The following is an 18,737-nucleotide window of genomic DNA, read 5'->3' as shown; positions in this document are numbered from 1 at the left end:
CCTCACAGATTTCTTACATTCCTATTGGTCAAGGTGAGTCATTAGATGGACATACCTAAGGGGGGTCTTAAGGGACTATATAAGATGGTGAACCCCCTTCTCATTCTCTACAATTCTCTAGCCTCTCTTTTGTCTCCTATTTCTCTCTGTCCTCCATGCCCCAAAGTCTTCATTCTCCTCTTCTCTCTCTCTATAGAGGCATGACGTGCCATATAAAAAATAAATAAAACCCTAATTAGGGTTTGAAGAGAGAGAGAGAGAGAGAGAGAGGCATGCCCAGCCCTAGAAAACAGGAGGTGCCTTTAAGGCAATGCCCTAGATGTTCTAAAAGGGTTATTACAAACCCTAATTGTGTTTTGATACTCTCTAAAGCCCTAGATTATGAGGTATTGCCTAGACAAGCTTCCTAGGTGTAAAATTTCAGCAAGACCAAGAGGATCAAAGTGGCACCATTGATGAAGGAAGTGGGTGTGGGGTGTACCAAGCCTTACGTGGGTAACCTTAGGCTGTTTATTTTATTTTTCAGTCATATTGTCATATTTACTGTGATTTTTCAGGAACATTATTTGTACTTAAATCGTTAGTGGAAGATTGGTTTTTATTCTTGGATTGTGTCTATTTATTTTGGCAGTAAAAGGAAAGGTCTTACGTTGTATTTAGGGTCTTAGTTTTCATTTACAGCAGTGTTTTGTGGCACTTGTAAATAGAGTTCAGTTTCATTAATAAAAAAAGTGAAGATATTTTTTGTTTTATAGTCTTAAATTCTACACAGCCACACCTGTCACCCTCAAGCAACTCCACTAGGGTAATATCTTCCCCTTGAGGTTTGATCCATAAATTTCTAAGGTTGTTGAGTTAAATTTGTTTTTCGAGTTGCCATTTTAGGTCAACATGGCCCAAACATCATGATCAGTGAGGTGCTGCTGCCCCTTAATGGAACTCCACCAGTTCTATCAATCAGGGCACTGGCACTATCAGGCTCAAGTGCACTGACATTGTCCCATACACCCTATGCAGAACCGGTAGCCCTGTGTCCACCAAACTGGTGACATCTTTGCTCCCCTACTATAACAACTTCCCTAGCCTTTCGCCAACCCCGATCTCTCTCTGGTAAGCCTGTTCCTACCCCCGGATCTTTCCAAACCTTGGTCCTCACTCTTCCGGCCTGATCTTCTAACTGATAGGGTCCAAGATCGGGTTTTCTCCATATCACACTAGCTTGGGGCAACCTTTGGCCTTTTACGAACAAGGCCTCCTAAAATTCCAGTTTCCGATACCCCTTCAATCTCTACACTGACCATAGGCCATGTGAAAATGGGGTCAGTCAAGTAGCAGAGGCGACACTTGGAAGAGGCCCTTATAAAGCAGCATCCGTCCCACTCACCCCATTTCGGCCTCATAATGTTGTAGGCCATGCTGGAGGAAGAATGCTGCCAAATCCCATGATGGGACATATGAACAAGGGCTTATGATGCATAAAAGGTGTCAAAGAAACACCTACATTAAATTTTTCAGAAATTGGGAGAAAATGTCTCAGAATTTGGCATACCAGCCCCAAGCATAAGACACTGGGAGTGTCAGTGCACTGGTAATCGACGTTGTCTACAGCGCCTTGTGCCCAGGCCACCAGCACTGTTTACAATACTGATGCACTGGCCACCAGTATTGTCCACATCACCGATGCCTAGGGTGCGAGCAATCACATACCAAATGAAGCCCTGTTTGACCCATAGATGACCCAGCTCCTCTTGATTTGACTCCCAGGCCTCAATATCCACCTTGAAAACCTTGGACCTCAAAAATTTGGGTCCCAAGAAAGAAATTTGAAACTAGATGGAATGAACGAAGAAATGAATGCGAGTGTAAAAGAACATAAATAGGAAACAATAGAATAGAACAAGAAGAATGGGCTAAAAAATCAAGAACTCACTAGATAACTGGCTACTTCAAGGGGGCTGGCTGTTTATAAGATAAATGTGTAAATTTCTTCTCTACTTCACCCATTATCCGATACCTCTTTTTAAAGCCATCAATCAAGACAGAAAAGAAAATATAAGAATTGGATTGCAACCTATAATCAATTCTACCAACTATTATTATTATTCTCCTAAAATCAATTAGCATGCAGGTCATTGCAATTACACCGTTTGATTGAATATCTTTTCTTTTTAATTGATTTGCAATGCTGCACTCCCCTTATTACATGATTTGACATGCACCTTTCCTTATTTAAATTGTAGCATAAAACTCCAACTCATCAATGAATAATGTGGACTCCGGAATTGTATTGCTCATTGTGACATGGATGCACATCTTTACTGCATTGATCAATTCTCCATGCATGATCTACCAATCCATAAAAACAAAGTCCACAGACATTTCCTACCTCATGACGTATTTCAAAGGTCCATCCCAGTATGGGGATGCCTCTTACCCTGACCCGCACCATCCTCGAATCTCAGGAGAGCCTGATACTCCAATACCCATTTGTTTAGAGTCAATGTAGACACAAGGAACCTCCATGTACAATAATGAAACAATCTGTTAGCTTCTCCTGCTGTTTGGAAATAGAAACACATCCCGACCTCACCATTTGCACTCCAATATGGTCTGTGGTCTTTCATGTTTGCCTAGCCCATCTCTTAGTCTTTCCTGTAGCAGATATAGCGGGGTAGAATCTTCCTACCAGGCAGGTATCCAACATCACCAGCCTTTATTCTATTGCATTTTTGCTTGCACCCACAAGTTCTCTACCTTGGTAAGCTTGTTTGCAACAGTTCCTCTCAGGGCTCCCTGTTGCTTTCACTAGTCGATCTACTTCTCGAAATAGACTCCAAGGAACAGCCATTCGCTAGTTGATCTTACTTGTCACTTTCTCTCAAATAAAATGGCAATCAACCACGATATGTTCCATTCTCTCATGAAAAACTGGGTTGCTAGTAATTTGTATGGCTGCCTTATTGTTATAGAACATCTTCATCGGCTCAGTAATCAAGAATCCCATTTCCTTCATCAAGGTTTTTAACCACATTAACTCACATGTAGTGTGAGTCATTGCTCTATACTCGGTCTTTGCACTAGACCTTGCTACCACACTTTGTTTCTTGCTTTTCCAGGTCACCAAATTCCCTCCAATAAGATTACAGTAGCCTGTAGTAGATCTTCTGTCTGACGAAGATCCTGCCCAATCAACATCAGAATAGCAATCAATGCTAAAATGGCCATTCTTCCTGTCGATAAATCCTCAACTTGGAACCCCCTTCAAATATCTCAAAATCCTTCTTATTGCTTCCCAATGCGGTGTTCTGGGGGAATGCATAAACTGACTCACTACACTCACAGCAAAGGCTATGTCTAGCTGAGCGATTATCAGGTAGACAAGTTTTCCTATGAGCCTTCTATATCTGCTAGGGTCTTCTAATAAATATCCATGATCCTTTGACAATTTAATACTGGATCTATAGGTGTATCAACTGGCTTAGAACCCAACATTCATGTTTTTGTCAACAAACCTGTTACCTATTTCCTTTGAGATAAACCAACACCATATTGAGACCGGGCTTCCTCAATTCCAACAAAATACCTAAGCTGTCCCAAATCTTTTGTCTAAACATACTGTCGCAAATAACCCTCCAATTTATTCATTCTTTCTTGATAACTCCTGTAATAATGATAGCATCAATGCAAACCACCAAGATAACAATTCCAGTGGATTGTTTCCAAACAAATACTGAATGATCCACATGGCTCCTTCCAAACCCATATGCCATAACAATTTTGCTAAACTTCTCAAACCATGCACATGGGGACTCCTTCAATCCATAAATTGCTTTTGTCAACTTACATACGTTGTCTGACTTCCCTAGAATCAGACAACGTATGTAATTCGAAAGAAATCATCCACAAAAATTAAAAAAAACTATAACCAGACAGACTCTGGACTCCAACAGGAACCCAAATATTTGAATGAACCACTGTAAAAGGACAAACATTCGTTTATTGACTCTTTGGTGTAACGAAATCCTATGATGCTTGCCTAACTCATAAGCCTCACACTCTAGGGTTGACAAAGGCTCTAATGAAGGAACTAACAACGTCATATTATTGATAGATGGATGACCAAACCAGAATGCCATTGAAGGGGAGAAACACTAGAATGAAGACTAACACCAGCAAGACAACGATCAAGATAGTAGAGTGCCCCAGACTCACGACCACCACCAAATCATCTTCTTCGTCTTTAGATCCTAAAAACACAATGTGAAGGATAGAAAGTTATTGAACACTTGAGAGATTTAAAAATTTCTGACTGACAACAAACTAAATGGAAATGTTGGAACATAGAGAACAAATGACAATGAAAGTGAAGGCGTAGGACAAACAATTCCTTTGCCAGACACACTAGATAAGGAACCATCAGCCAATGTAAGAGAAGTAGAAACAATGGAATCTAATTGATTGAGAGAAGAAAACACAAAATATTCACCAGTTATATGATCAAAGGCTTCTAAATCAATGACGAAGGGAGATGGCCTCTGAGATGCAAGAAATGTAGAAGTACATGTATTTGCCAAAGTGGCACTGGAAGAGGATGGATGAGTAGGTGGCTGTTGACTATTCCTAATTAGCTTATCACACTTTACGCTAGACCAAATCTGAATCACTAGCAGAATTAAGAGCCTGACTCTGATTACTGGAGCCAAGTGTATGTATTTCATCACTCTCAGACACATAGGCTGCCTGACTAGCCCAAGCGAGCTTACCAAACTTTTCCCAACATTTTTCAACCGTATAATCGGCCCGTCCTCAGTGGGTGCATTTCAGCCAATGTAAGAGAAGTAGAAGCAGTGGAATCTAATTGATTGAGAGAAGAAAACAGATAAGATTCGCCAGTTATATGATCAAAGGCTCTTGAATCAATGACCAAGGGAGATGGCCTCTGAGACACAAGAAATGCAGAAGTACGTGTATTTGCCAAAGTGGCAGTGGAAGAGGATGGATGAGTCGGTGGCTGTTGACTATTCCTAAATACCTCAATCTTTACGCGAGAGCAAATCTGAATCACTAGCAGAATTAAGAGCCTGACTCTGATTACTGGAGCCAAATGTATGTATTTCATCACTCTCAGACACATAGGGTGCTTGACTAGCCCATGCAAGCTTACCAAACTTATCCCACCATTTTCAACCGTATAATTGGTCCGTCCTCAGTGGGTGCACTTCAGGCTTCCTCGGCCTCTACCATGAGCTCCCCTTGAATCAAGGCCACGTCTTCTATTACCACCACCACAGCCCATACCATCACCTCTGTCCATTGTGGAGGTCAAGGCAAATCCATCACTCATATTGGCAGTAGATATAGTAACCCGTTGAAGACATGAGTACACATGGTTGAGAGCAGGAAGTTCACTGCTAGCCAAGATCTGGGCATGAACAGAACAATATTCAGAACTAAGGCCGAACAAGAACTTTGCAACTCTAAATGCTTCCCTTTGCTTCTTTAGAAGCTCCATGTCATTTGACAGAGGTTGATACATGTTTAACTCTTGCCACTTACCTCAAAGAGTACTATAATAATCACTAAGACTGTTGTCGCCTTGATGTAAAAGGAACATGCTGTCATAGAGTTGATAGATTCGAGAAATATTTTCATAAAAAAAGTACATCACATGTACTGCCTCCCACACTTCCTTGGCAGTATCAAAATACATGACATTAGCCCTCACATTGGGTTCCATACTACTCCATAGCCAGGTCATAATTTGATAGTTTCCTTAAGTCACTCCTCATACCCATTATCTGACTCTTTTGGCCTATCTTTAGTCAGAAACTTCATCTTTCCCCATGCACTTAAAAATACCGTTACATACTTGGGCCATAAGAGGTAACTAGACACATTTAATTTCTCAGTAGTTGCTGGAATTCATATCATGTCATTAATGGTAGAAATTCCAGGCTTACTGTTTTCAGCCCAAGGGAAAGATGATAACAGACAAAAAAGGTATGCAAGAATATATCAGGCTGAGCACAATCAGAAGCCCTAAAACACTAAATCGAACTTTATAAATTCACATAATCAAAAAAACAGTAGTTTGCAAGACAAAGGACTGCACATATAATAATTTCCAATCACTTATGAAGGAAAAAATTATCATTCAGGCATCGATGATCCCTAACAGGACTCCTATTGCTTCAGCCACACACTTTGAGACATTTCAGCAACCGTTCCTTTCATTTTTCACATCCAAGAGAGGAAACTAAGCAACATAAACATTCACAGCACGCGCAGGCCATCATAATGGCCCTGCACACAAACAAATTGGATACAGCTTGACGAGATCAGCAACGAACGAGATTACGGTTTCCCTTCTTCAGTTCTTCTCTCTCTTTTTCTCCTCTAAAAGTTGAAGGAGAAGTGATCAATTTAGATCTGCTCTGATACCATGTTAACAGTAATGAGAACAGTAAAAACTAGAGAGAGAGGGAAAAGAAGAGGAAAAGAAAGAGGAGAGAAAAGATAAAAGGGAAGAGAGAGAGGTGTGTAGACTAAATTCCTAGCCCACATATACCTCTTAAGCTTTATGTAGGATAACTAGATGATATTATTGTAGAAATACCCTTTAAGTACATTAGTAAAACCTAATGTCCTAAAATTTATAAAAAAGACAAAAGGCCATACTACATGCAACACTCGCAACCACATAATGATTTAATCTTTAAGACTTTTAACAATATTAAATGAATTGAATAAGTTTTACAAATTTAATACTTGCCCAGACTTTAGGCCATCAAAGATTTACAACATCAGTTGATTGCCCTCAAGGCTTAACCCAACTCTAAGACACCAGTAGAGTAGCCAAATACATATGCAACTGCAAACCATGCCTCCAACTCCACCTCTTCTGCAACGAGGATCACTAATTCTAGGGCTAGTAATCTATTGGTAAGAAAGTTGGTTTCTTGTCTTTTTATCCTGCTTCTAGTGAAGTCAAACTTGCTTATAAATCCATGACTAGCACCTTTGACAGTGGAACATGTAAACTTTCATCATCCTTGTCCTTACCCTCTATAACACATGTGCCTTCCTTTCCTTCCAATCTGTTTTTCTGTTAATAGCTTGACAAAACAAGTAAACTGTAGTGTCACATTCTTGAAAGAACTTTATGTGATCTAGCAAGAGTATATATTCTTTTTTTTTCTTCTTTCTCTATTATTTTTCTTTTTCTTCACAGCTTAGATCACTAACAAGTAGTCCTTCTACAATAAACCAACTTCAAAAGAAATAAAAGAAATAAATTTAGGATCTTAAAACTTGATGCCACTCAAAACCTTTCTTTTAATAATAAAAAAAAGACACAAACTATGCTTGGGGATAATAAAAGACACAAGAATTAAATATGGCAAGAAACAATAAAGAGAGTGTTAGAGATTGCCTCAACTTGGCTTCTTACACCCCACACCGAATCACTACCTTCCGATGGTGCGGGATCAATGGTCAACCTTCAATCTCAAACATGGAAAAGCAGTTTAGGCCAAAACCCTCCGATGGAACAAGAACTCCTTTCAGTAAAAATCTCAAACTTAGGTAGAACCCCTTGATAACCTAGTTGAGAGAGATAACATCTCCTTACTACACCCTTAACCCTTTAGGCCATATCACAACTAGATGGGAGAGAGAGTTCCAAACAACCATGAGTGGAGCGTGCCCCTTTTGCTTACCATTAGAGAGAGAGAGAGAGAGAAGAGATATGGTGTAGAGAATGTGCGTAGGGGCCACCTCCTTTTATAGTGCTTCAAGGGGTTTTAGGGTTTCTTACGATTTTCCATGGCATATCTCTTCATGAGCGATTGAATATGCACCATTGATCCTGGGCGACTTGTGGGGTGAAAGATATGAGCCCTCTATTCCATAGATAGGCCATCAAGATCATATGGAAGGTGCTACAACTTTTATCCGCGATTTCCTAAACCATTTTTCCATCAACTAAAATAAGGAAATATCAATTATATTATTGTGCTTTCCAAACTCATGCACAAGCCTCTTCACACATTCCTTATTATGTTTCAAGACTTCCTTAAAAATCCAATCTTTCCAAAACACTTAATATCTTGGGCTTCAAGCCAAATAACTTGATCACAATAAAATGGAAAGATCCAAAAGGTAGGGCGTGCCACCTATGATGGCATCTCATGGGCCCCACCAACTTTCCATGGCGGGCCCATATGCACAAATGGGCCCCCATACAATTTCAAATAATTTTAAATTCAAATAAATATTTTTAAAACTTATTAAATCCATTTGAATGTTCAAATCAATGTAAAATCATTATCTTTGTTTTTATAAATTCAAATTTTATAAATAAAATATCCAGAGATCTAGAAAAATTCAAATAACAATTCTAAAAATAATATAGCATCAAAACAAACATAATTAAATATTTTTGATGGGAAAAGGATCCATAAGGTCTAGGAATAAATAAATAAATAAATACTGGGGCAGTCCACCTTCTATTGTGGACGTCCACACTTGCTTTATCAAATTGACCCAGTGTTTCTCATGACCCACAGTCCATGCCGGGGCTCATTAGTGGGTCACCAAAGTCTAACCAATGGGCAAGGGGTTGTAATCTCAGTCTATGGATTTCAGGTTCTCTCCTAGAGATGTACCAAGAGCACCTAGACTTAATGCAATCCACAGCTCTATGGTGCATAGGGGTAATCTCTCACACATGCACAAGCTTCAGCCTGAAAGGTGGTTCACTTTCCCGAAACGGCTATCATATGTGCATGCCGTGTGATGGTATGCCGATAAGGCTTTGGCCATCGTCTCTAAAGGCCACCATCACACACAAGGGCCACAGTCCTTGGCTCACATATCTGAGCATACTCCGACCTCATCAAGGGATGACCCATTATAATCCTAATCGGTTTAATGTCTATGCCAAAATAACATGGGTTTTTTCCAATCGATTGGCCTAGCATATCAAGCTCAGGCTAGTATTAGCAAACATCGTTTTCTTAGTATGGTCCACACAGGACTACATTCCTACTGAGTTCATGTTCTATTATATCAAAAGTTCAATGACAATCACTCATAAGGCCTTTAATGACCGCACACACCCAACAATTCTATCCCTCACATTGTGCTTTATAAGAACTGAAAACGAGGAAGACGATTGGTTATGGTCATGAAGAAAATGGGTTGTACCTGTTCAACATGGGATGCACTTCTACTGCCCTTAACTCTATGTCTAGAAGTCATAAAGAAGTTCTCTTGTGGCACACCCGCTAAGGCCATGTCTCTGAAGTCTTTAAATTTTGTTTTTCCAGATAAGTTTGTTTCTTTGAATGTTCCTTCGTTACAATGTGAGATCTGTCAATCGTTTAAACATTGTAGAACCTCTTGTCCTTCCAATGAAAGTAAAGTTCTAAGTCATTCCATCTTGTTCATTATGATATTTGGGGGCATGCTCTAGTAATTTATGTATTTGGATATCGGTATTTTATCTCATTCATCGAAGACTACTCTCGTTATACTTGGATCTATCTTATGAAAAGATCAGATGAAGTACCTTCAGTAGTTAAAATATTTCATAAAATGGTTCAAACCCAATTTGAGACCCAAATATAAAACTTCCGCTCTGATAATGCATGAATATCGATAAAATGAATAAAAAAATTATTTTCTTAATCATGGTATAGAAACTCAAATGTCGTATTCCTATACACCACAACATAATGGTGTGGCGGAATGAAAAAATAAACATTGGTTAGAAGTGTGAGAAGCATCTTAATAGGAATGAAGGTTCCCAAGACATATTAGCATGAAGCAAATCTTGCTGATGTCTATATAATCAATAAAATGCCTACGCTTAACCTGATGGTATTTATCCTTTCAAATTTCTCCACCATGCACTTCCTCTGCTTTCTCTTCCACCAAGAACCTTTGGCTGTCTGCTTTGTGCAAATTCTGGGGCCGCCTAAGAATAAACTAGGACATCAATCTACTAAATGTATGTTCCTTAGATACTCGAACTCTGAAAAAGGATACAAGTGTGTCTTATGTGTCACTATAACCTTCCTTTCATGCATATCTTTGATGAACTTTCCTCTTTATTCCCACCAAAATTGCAGATGTATTGGCTCATCCACAATGGACAACAACCATTAATGAGGAAATGATTGCAGATTGCCTTAGAGAAGTAAAGAACTTGGGATGTAATTGATCGGCCAGAAGCACATGTGGTTGGATACAAGTGGGTAGATACCCTGAAGCACAAACTAGATGGTTCAATTGAGAGCATAACTTGTTTGGTGGCTACGGCTTTTACACAATTATATGGGGTTGTCTACAGGAGATTTTCACTCCTGTAGCAAAATTAAAATTAATATAACACTTTTATCTATTGCAATAAACAAGAAATAACCACTCCACCAATTACGCGTGAAGAATGCCTTCTTCATGGAGATCTATACAGGAAGCATATATGGCATTACTATATGGGTTTTATTCTCAAGGGGAGAAAGAGAAGGTTTTTAAATTGAGAAAAGCTATATATGGACCGAAACAATCATCTCAGGCTTGGTTTGAAAAATTCAATGCAGCAATATGTTAGCATGGATTTCAAATAAGTATTTCAGAGCATTCTGTATATGTTAAAAGAGATTCTTCTTCTACCACAATACTAGTAGTGTAAGTGGTTGATATAGTGCTCACAGGAAATAATGATCACAAGATTCAAAAAGTGAAAGATTTCTCGGGACATCATGGATCTTGGTCTATTGAAATACTTCCTTGGAATAGAGGTGACCATGTTTAAAAAAGGAAATATTTTGTCTCAACCAAAGTATACTCTTGATCTGCATAATGACACAAGAATTCTTGGAGCCAAACAAGTACAATCTCCCACAAAGGCTAGTCACAAATTCTGTAATCAACAATCAGAGCCTCTCGAGTAATCTTAATATATATTATAGATTAGTAGGTAGGCTTATTTATTTAACAGTTACACGGCCAGACATTGCATATGTGTAAGTGTGGCTAGTCAGTTTATGCAAACACCATGCTCCCATCAGGCCATCAATTGGAGGTTGTTTATGCAAACACCATGCTCCCATCAGGCCACAGAGAGTGAAAAATGCATCTATATTTTCCTTATCTTGGGCTCGAATATTACTTTCGCTCTCTTCTCTCTCAATCTTAACTAAATACATACGTTTACTGCTATTTTATAGTGTTTGTATGTGCGTACATGTAGTAATCAATATTAAGAAAATTCCTGCAACAATTTGAGGAAACTCATATCACTTTATGTCCTGGATTCTAGGAAACACCAAGTCGTATTCCTGTGCAATTGAATGTGGTCACCCCAGACAGAACCATTTGGCAAGTTTGTGATAATTTGCTTCCGCTTTTTCTCGCCTCCCTTTACACAGTTAAAAATAAAACAAAGATATGTGAAATACATGAGAATAATACTTGAAAGCAAATTAACAACAATTTTATGCACCAACGTTTCAAACTAGTAGCATTGCAGTGTATCTTCTTTCCATACTAGTTCACTAAAATCACAATTTGGTGGACAAAAGGCCTCGTTCAAAGAGATCTCAAGTATGAAAATCTTTTGTCACTCAGTGTTTCCCCAAATTAGTGCAAATATCTTCCAAAGTGTGTCACAAATTTGTGCAACTATGATCCAAGATGTCCCTATCACTTTCATCTCAAAACCCCTATAAATTTTTTGAACCAAAACAAAAAGTCTCCATGATCAATTTTTGTGCTTTTTTGATGAATACTTTCTGCCATTTTCATCCCAAAATGTCTCTCTAATAGATGAAATCAAATATTTAGTTTTGATCTTATCATTTTATGCATTATTTTTTTTTATTAGCTTTTTCTCCTTTTCACCTTTTTTTTAGGGAATTGTCTAGAGAGAGACCATCTATCTTTTGCACACGGAGATCATAATCATTCTTGTCATCCCTTAAATTTCAAAATAGGTGGTTGTAAGAGTGTCCTTGAATAAACAAAGTTTCAAAAAAAAAAAAAAAAAAATTTTGGACTTTGTGACTCACCTCAAGCCACCCAATTTGAAATCTAACGAGTGGGAATGATTACGACATCCAAGTACAAAAGATAAATGGTATCTTTGTATACAATCCCTTTTTTTAATTATTGGCCACACATACAATCCAAATAGACCACACATGGCCCCCAACTCAACCCCCCAAGAGGGCGATCTCAGGGTGACATGATCCACATGGGGGAGTAGTACTAATATGGGTGTCAGGTTGAAGCATTTAAGCACACTTTTTTGAGATAAATTTGATTAGAGATGTTTTAAGTGATTGAATTTTACCATATTGGTGAATTGGATTGGCAAATAGATAAATCTTCTCAAAGGGGCATAGGGTTTGATATTATGATTTGAACCCTAGGGCTGACAGGAAATTGAGAAGGGGTATAGGGTGTGGTATTATGATTGAAACCCTAGGGAAAATGGCGAATCAAAAAGCCCATTTGCATGACATTTATCACGCTTCCATTCATTCCATGTGAACCCCATGTGCACTGTAGTTGATCTAGAGAAAGTCATATTATCTCTCATTTCATGTGTAACGAGAGAATAATATTGAAAACTAAGTGACACCCCTCTCTACACTTAATCACCCTTGATCAATGAAATTTACAATGGGCAAAATGGGCTTTGTGGAAAATTTTAATTTCGATTTTGAAATTAAAAATTGAAAATCAAGATTGGCGGGAAATTTGGAATTGAAATTTGAATTTGGAGATAATAGTGTTAAATCCCATCTTCAGATCTATGATAGCAAGTCTATAGATGAATAGCTTAGGACAAGGAACTTTCTACACTCTCCCAAAACCCATAAATAGGACCTCTCCCAATTCGTTACTCAACTCAATTTGTAAATTTACCAGGCCAAATTAAAGAGAGAGAAAGCGAGTAGCTCATGGAGAGGCACTCCCCATAGAGAGAGAAAATGAGCAGCTCATGGCCCCAATCATGAGAGAGAGAGACCCCAAGAGAGGCACTCCCCACATAGAGAGAGAGAGAGAGAGTGAGGCCATGCCCTCTGGCCATGAGCAATAGCCTAGCCCACATTTTTCACCTTGGCCTTTGCCCATACACCCTATGGTTCAACTATGGCTCAATTCTTCATCAATGGAGCTCAAATTCATATTCTATGCTGCTGGTTATGACTGAGTTTAACTTATTTACTGCAACATCATCCATCTAAGCCAATAGTTCAATTTGATGAGCCATTACCATTTTCAATTGCATGCATGCTCATGCATAATGCCTATATGAAGCCAATTTGGCCTAGTGTTTCCATGCACCACCTAGTTCTTCAAAGCTCATTTATGATCATCAAATCAGCCCCATTTGAAGAACGGTTTCATTACGATTGCTTCCCAATATATAGGCAGAGTTACTGGAATCTCTTCACCGACCTCGCGATTCCTGTTCCGAAACTCGATTTTGCGTTTCCATTAAGGAATCTCTATGGAAACAGTTTTTCGGAACCAAGGAAACTCGATTCCTTAATTCAGAATATCGATTCAACACATCTTTAGAAACCATTTTTCGAAACTTAAGAACTCTCCTAAATTTCAGAATCTCGATTCAACACATCTGTAGAAACCATTTATCGGAACCAGGGAAACTAAATTCCTTAATTTCGGAATCTCGATCCAACACATCTTCAGAAACTTGAACCCATTAATTGTGGGTAGACGTTCCCAAATATATCGAATCTGGATTCCAGCGGTGATTAAATCTTGATTCCAAAATAAATAAATTCAAAGTATCAAAAAAAAAAAAAAAAAACGCAATACAAAGTACATAATGTCCAATGTCTGTGATGGTTGTGCACTTCCTAAAGGAAATTGAGATCGAAATCTTCCTTTGAATGCTTCTAGTGGGTGCAGTGTTTCATTAATTTACTTGTGCCATCCTAGATGGCCCTTACTTTAAATTTAAAATATAACTAGTAAATACAACACATACAATTAAAAGTAAAACCATGGCATAGACATAATCCTATTTTGTCTATATAATAATGAAGTCAAAATCACAATTTAGAAATACTTATCTTTTGTAAATAATGATCATAAGTTCACGAGTCAACCCAATCACTTTAAAATATGGGAAACCTTCTAATAAGAGACATCCAATATAAGTTCTAAAGTTGATAAGGCTCAAGATGTGCTTGGGGCTTCTTTCTCCATAAAAATGAAATCTCGATTCCCGATAGGGGTCGTCAAATGCATTCCATAGTCCATATTATTGTAAATCTCAATCTCAAATTGGCATGGATTTCTGATCCATATACTTCAAAAACTTGATTCCAAATATGTTAGAATCACGATTTGAAACAGCAACATATATCAATTACACATATGTCAGAAACTCGATTCCATAGAGGTCAGAAACTCAATTCTGCATATTAATAAATATTGACTCCTGGAGTGTCGATTCCAAGGGGATGGGAATCTTGATTCCAAGGAGGACGAGATCTCGATTCCATATGTGGATGAAACTTAGATCTATTTCGGTTGAAACATAATTCTTAAAAACTAGGAATCTCATTCCCAACGATTCTTATTGTACAGACTACGATTCCTAAGACAAGAATCTTTTAGCTGGCCGCGATTCCGGTTCCTTAAACGACTTGGGTTCCCATGCGTTTCCAACAACTATGTACGTAAGATTACAATGGCTCCAATTACATCTGCTATTCGTGTGCAGATTCAGAGTGGGGCGTGGTCAAGTCTCAAGGAGGTGATCCGAACATTTATTATGAGAACTGGTTTTTCCCATGGTTTATCTCATTAGTGCACACATTTATTGAGTCCTTGCAAATTGGAAGTTTGCATTTGAGTCATGGGAGTTGTAATTGGAAGTGCTTGATGTAATACTCAGTAAATAGAGTAGTAGAACTTTTAAGTATCCACTTTATAGTATTTCCACGACCTTCACTTGTTCAAGTGAATGGAAATGTGTATGGGACTACATAGAGGTGATTTTTATCATCATTTTGAGTTCCAAATCCGGTTGGTAAGTGTTTGTTCCTTATTGATGTAATTTTCATTCAAATGTATATGTACTTGTATTGAACTTTTAATGTGTATGTAACAAGGAAATGGTCTCTACACCTAATAACAAGTAGTAACAAGACATTAAAGCTGTGCACATTCTATTATGTAAACTATGGAAGTATTTATCCTCAATATGATCCAATCATTTCTTATTCATTTCAACTCAAATATTTCTTGAATACTTGATTCTCACAATGGAAGAAAGTTCAGATTGTTCTATCCATCTTTCCATATATTTACAAGAGCATAGATATTGGCTCCATATCTTGTACATAACTCATAAGTTCCCACAAAGTATTGGACAAACTAGTTGTTGAATTTATGCGGTCTTTCAAGGCCATGACACCCATATACTACCTTGTTGGCTCCAACAGGAGCTCGGGTCCTAAAAGGAGGCAAATTGGTGGTTTGCCCCCCCGATTGTGATCAGTCTGAGGCCCTAAAGACGTGTCTTTGAATCACGGAAACCTTTGAACACCAGGTTTGGGCAATTGGCCTGGTTATCCATGAGGATTTAAGGGTATTCCTCAGTCGAGGTCAATGAGTGGCTGTGATCGGTGCCGGGACGGTGTTCCCACGTGGAAGAGGTGGCATGTGAGGAGAAGTGCCAAATCCCTAACATAGTCTCATCCATGAGCCTGTGCATATGACAAGTGCAAATAATGGAAGGCCGCCTTCTCTGGAGAGCGTCTAGTGAAGAACAGGCGCACGTGCAGATGAACTCTTGCATCCTTGTTTAGTGCTAGTGTGCTTGTTCTTGGAGGTGCAACTGTAGTCTACTAAACTTTGGAGCTCCAGCACCAATTAGCATTGATATTTGCACATGAGGCTTGTAGTTATTGACCAAACCAAATGAAAGAAACTTCCATCTTCTCGATTAAAACTAGATTCTAGTAATTGGTAATTGTTCTTGAATCAAGGGGCTTATTCATAGCTATTTTTGTTTGATTCGAATTCATAATTGTTTGAACTGTGTAATCTCCAACTACAGGTATTGGTAACCGACCCAAAGCAATTTGATTATAATTCAATTCGTGACGATCATAGGTGGAAAGTTCATATTCTTCAGTCATGGATAAACAGATTGTGGGGCAATACTCGACGCAGTTACCACAAAATATACAGATTCCAAAATCAATACTATAATTAAGCAATCGTTTTTTTCTAATATCTGTTTCGAATCTCCAATCATCAACGGGGAGATCTATCGGGCATACACGAACGCATACTTCACAAGCAATGATTACCAATTTGGATTAGAAGAGAATTGGTCAAGAAAACTAAAGGACAAGGGTTATCGAATCCTTCCCTTTATCATGATGGCCAATCTTCACATGTCATCATAGATCAATGGTCAAATTGAATTCTAATCTAAGATGGCATACCCAAGGCTTGGCATCACTAAAAATTGGGGATCCCACCCCTTAATAACCATGACCTGGGTAGAATCTCTCTCTCTCTCTCTCTCTCTCTCTCTCTCTCTCTCACACACACACACACACAGCCAGCTTATTAAGGGTGGCATACCCCACCTAGAGTGCCCTAGGGTGGTACGCACCACCGGCAGCATGCCCCACACATTTGTAGACAAGTGTGGGTCTCCCCACCTAGCCCTAGGTCCAATACTTAGCTTGGTTGTACTCTCTACCCCATGTACATTAGCATTTTGCTGTAAGCGCATCCCATCTTGAAGAGGACTCATGGGGACCAAGATGAATGTTCCATGGGTTTGGTAATCCGGAGTTGGTGTACGAAAGTCTTTCAGAGGTGATCTTGAAGCAACTTTGTTTATGATAATAAAGGCTTCCCTAGTTATTGATTCATTTTTATTTTGTTAAAAGCTCTTTCTATGAAGAAAACTCCATGTTTGCGGCAAGAAGTGGATCCTCAGACTGTAGTATGGTTTAATTTTCTATTTTTGCATTGTAAGTGGCTCATGTAAGTAGACTTGCCGATATTAAAAAAGTAACTTTTTTTTATTATATATACCGTGCCTATTCTACATTGCCACATTTAGCTTCCATCTATACTTTCAAACAAAGGGAAATTAGAGTTCGGATGGTTAGGGGATAAAGTGTTAATTTTGGCACCTGATTAAGGATAGCTCAACAAGCTTTGAATGGCTTGGATAAAACCTCTCTCACCCCATAGATCTCTAAGATCAATAGCTCGCATTGCTCCAAGTTAAACCTTAATCGAAACCTATAAATATGCATCTTGAGCACCCTATTCCTTCACTTCTTCACTTTGCCTTTTTGTACTGCTCAAATAAGTCCAAAATAGGGCTGACCTTGGGAGTTGATATCTGTCTAAGAGGGCTTCTCTTTCTTCCTTAAAAGAAAATACAGCAAACTCTCTCCTAGGGATTCACCTAAAATAGATCACCACTATTTTTCTTTCAAGACATACATATAGAGGAAAGAGAGAGAGGTGGCATGCCTCTGCTTTTTGGTTAAAAGAGGGAGATGTGAGAGAGAGAGAGAGAGGCGACCCCCAACTTAGTCGTGAGAGAGAGAGAGAAGAGACCCCCAATATTGCTACGTGAGGGAGATAGATCTTTTGAGAGAAAAAATCTTTGGGAAGAGAGAAGATCTCGTGTCTTTTCAAATAGGTTCAAACATATTTAAATAGAAGGGAATCTAGAAGAAATCTATCTATAGGATTTGTCTTATCTAATTTCCAGCTACACCACTTTAGGATAAATAGGAAATCTGTGGGGTGAGAGATTAATCAAAGCCATCCATCCCAAAAAACAGCCACCATGATTTTGGATGGAAAGATTAAGAATATTATCCCTTTACACTTTGACCCAATCCACTTTTTTAAAATAAATCCAATCAAATTTAAATTTTATCTATTTAAATTTGAAATCATACTTAAAATATTTTCTAGATAAATATTATTAGATTTCCCACAATATTTGGGAAACCATATCACATTAGATTCTCCCATCTTTAGATTTTCAAGTTTAAATTTGATTTTAAAATAAGGGGGCGTGCCCCTTTCTTCCCAAAAAAAATGGCGTGGGGGGATTGTGCCACAAAAAGTGGAATGCCCCCCTTTCTTGAGTAAAAAACAACATGGCCCCCTTGTCAAAATATTTAGACGTGCCACCCCTTTTCCTAAAACCAGGGCATGGCCCCTTTTTGTTAAAATATGTAGCATGACACCCCCTTCAGCAATAAAATAAGGTGTACCAAATATTATTGTGCAAAAATAGGGTGTTGTACTTAGGTTGCATGGAGTGCCAGGAGCTCGAGCCTTAGTCCCACATGTGTTATTTTTAAAGTTCTAAAAATTTTCAGAAATACCTTTTTATGAAAATTTACAGCTGAAAATAATATTTAAAATTCAAAAAAAATATTTAAAAATCAAATAAACATTTATAATATCAAAATAAAATATACTAGGAGCAGACTGGTACCAATGGGTCAAAATAAGCGACACTAAGGGCACTCCACGCGCCTCAAAAACTATGACCCACAATTGTTCTCTTATCCAACCCAACAAAGTCCCATGACCAATAGTCTCCTTGCAAAGGTGCAGAGGCTCATGATTGGCTTGTCAAAGTTGGATAATATAACAATGGGACAATGATCCTGGAATGTGTATTACAG

General features: G+C 38.4%; 1 pseudogene across 1 annotated transcript in view; it reads right to left on the bottom strand.

Annotated features, from left to right (window-relative positions):
• The window catches only part of LOC18434967 (putative pre-mRNA-splicing factor ATP-dependent RNA helicase DEAH4), an 86,660-nt pseudogene that overhangs the window by 13,665 nt on the left and 54,258 nt on the right, over window positions 1-18,737 (bottom strand). Inside the window, exons 12-13 of the transcript XR_016058572.1 lie at window positions 11,312-11,425; window positions 9,877-9,894 (exon numbers count right to left, since the gene is read on the bottom strand). The product of XR_016058572.1 is annotated as a putative pre-mRNA-splicing factor ATP-dependent RNA helicase DEAH4 (transcript). The remainder of the gene's footprint in view (window positions 1-9,876; window positions 9,895-11,311; window positions 11,426-18,737) is intronic.

Source organism: Amborella trichopoda, chromosome 6 (genome assembly GCF_054954075.1).
Source record: "Amborella trichopoda isolate Santa Cruz 75 chromosome 6, AtrichopodaSantaCruz75HAP2 v2.0, whole genome shotgun sequence".
Lineage (NCBI taxonomy): Eukaryota > Viridiplantae > Streptophyta > Magnoliopsida > Amborellales > Amborellaceae > Amborella > Amborella trichopoda.
The sequence above is the reverse complement of the archived record's forward strand: the minus strand, read 5'-3'. Positions and strand labels throughout refer to the sequence as shown.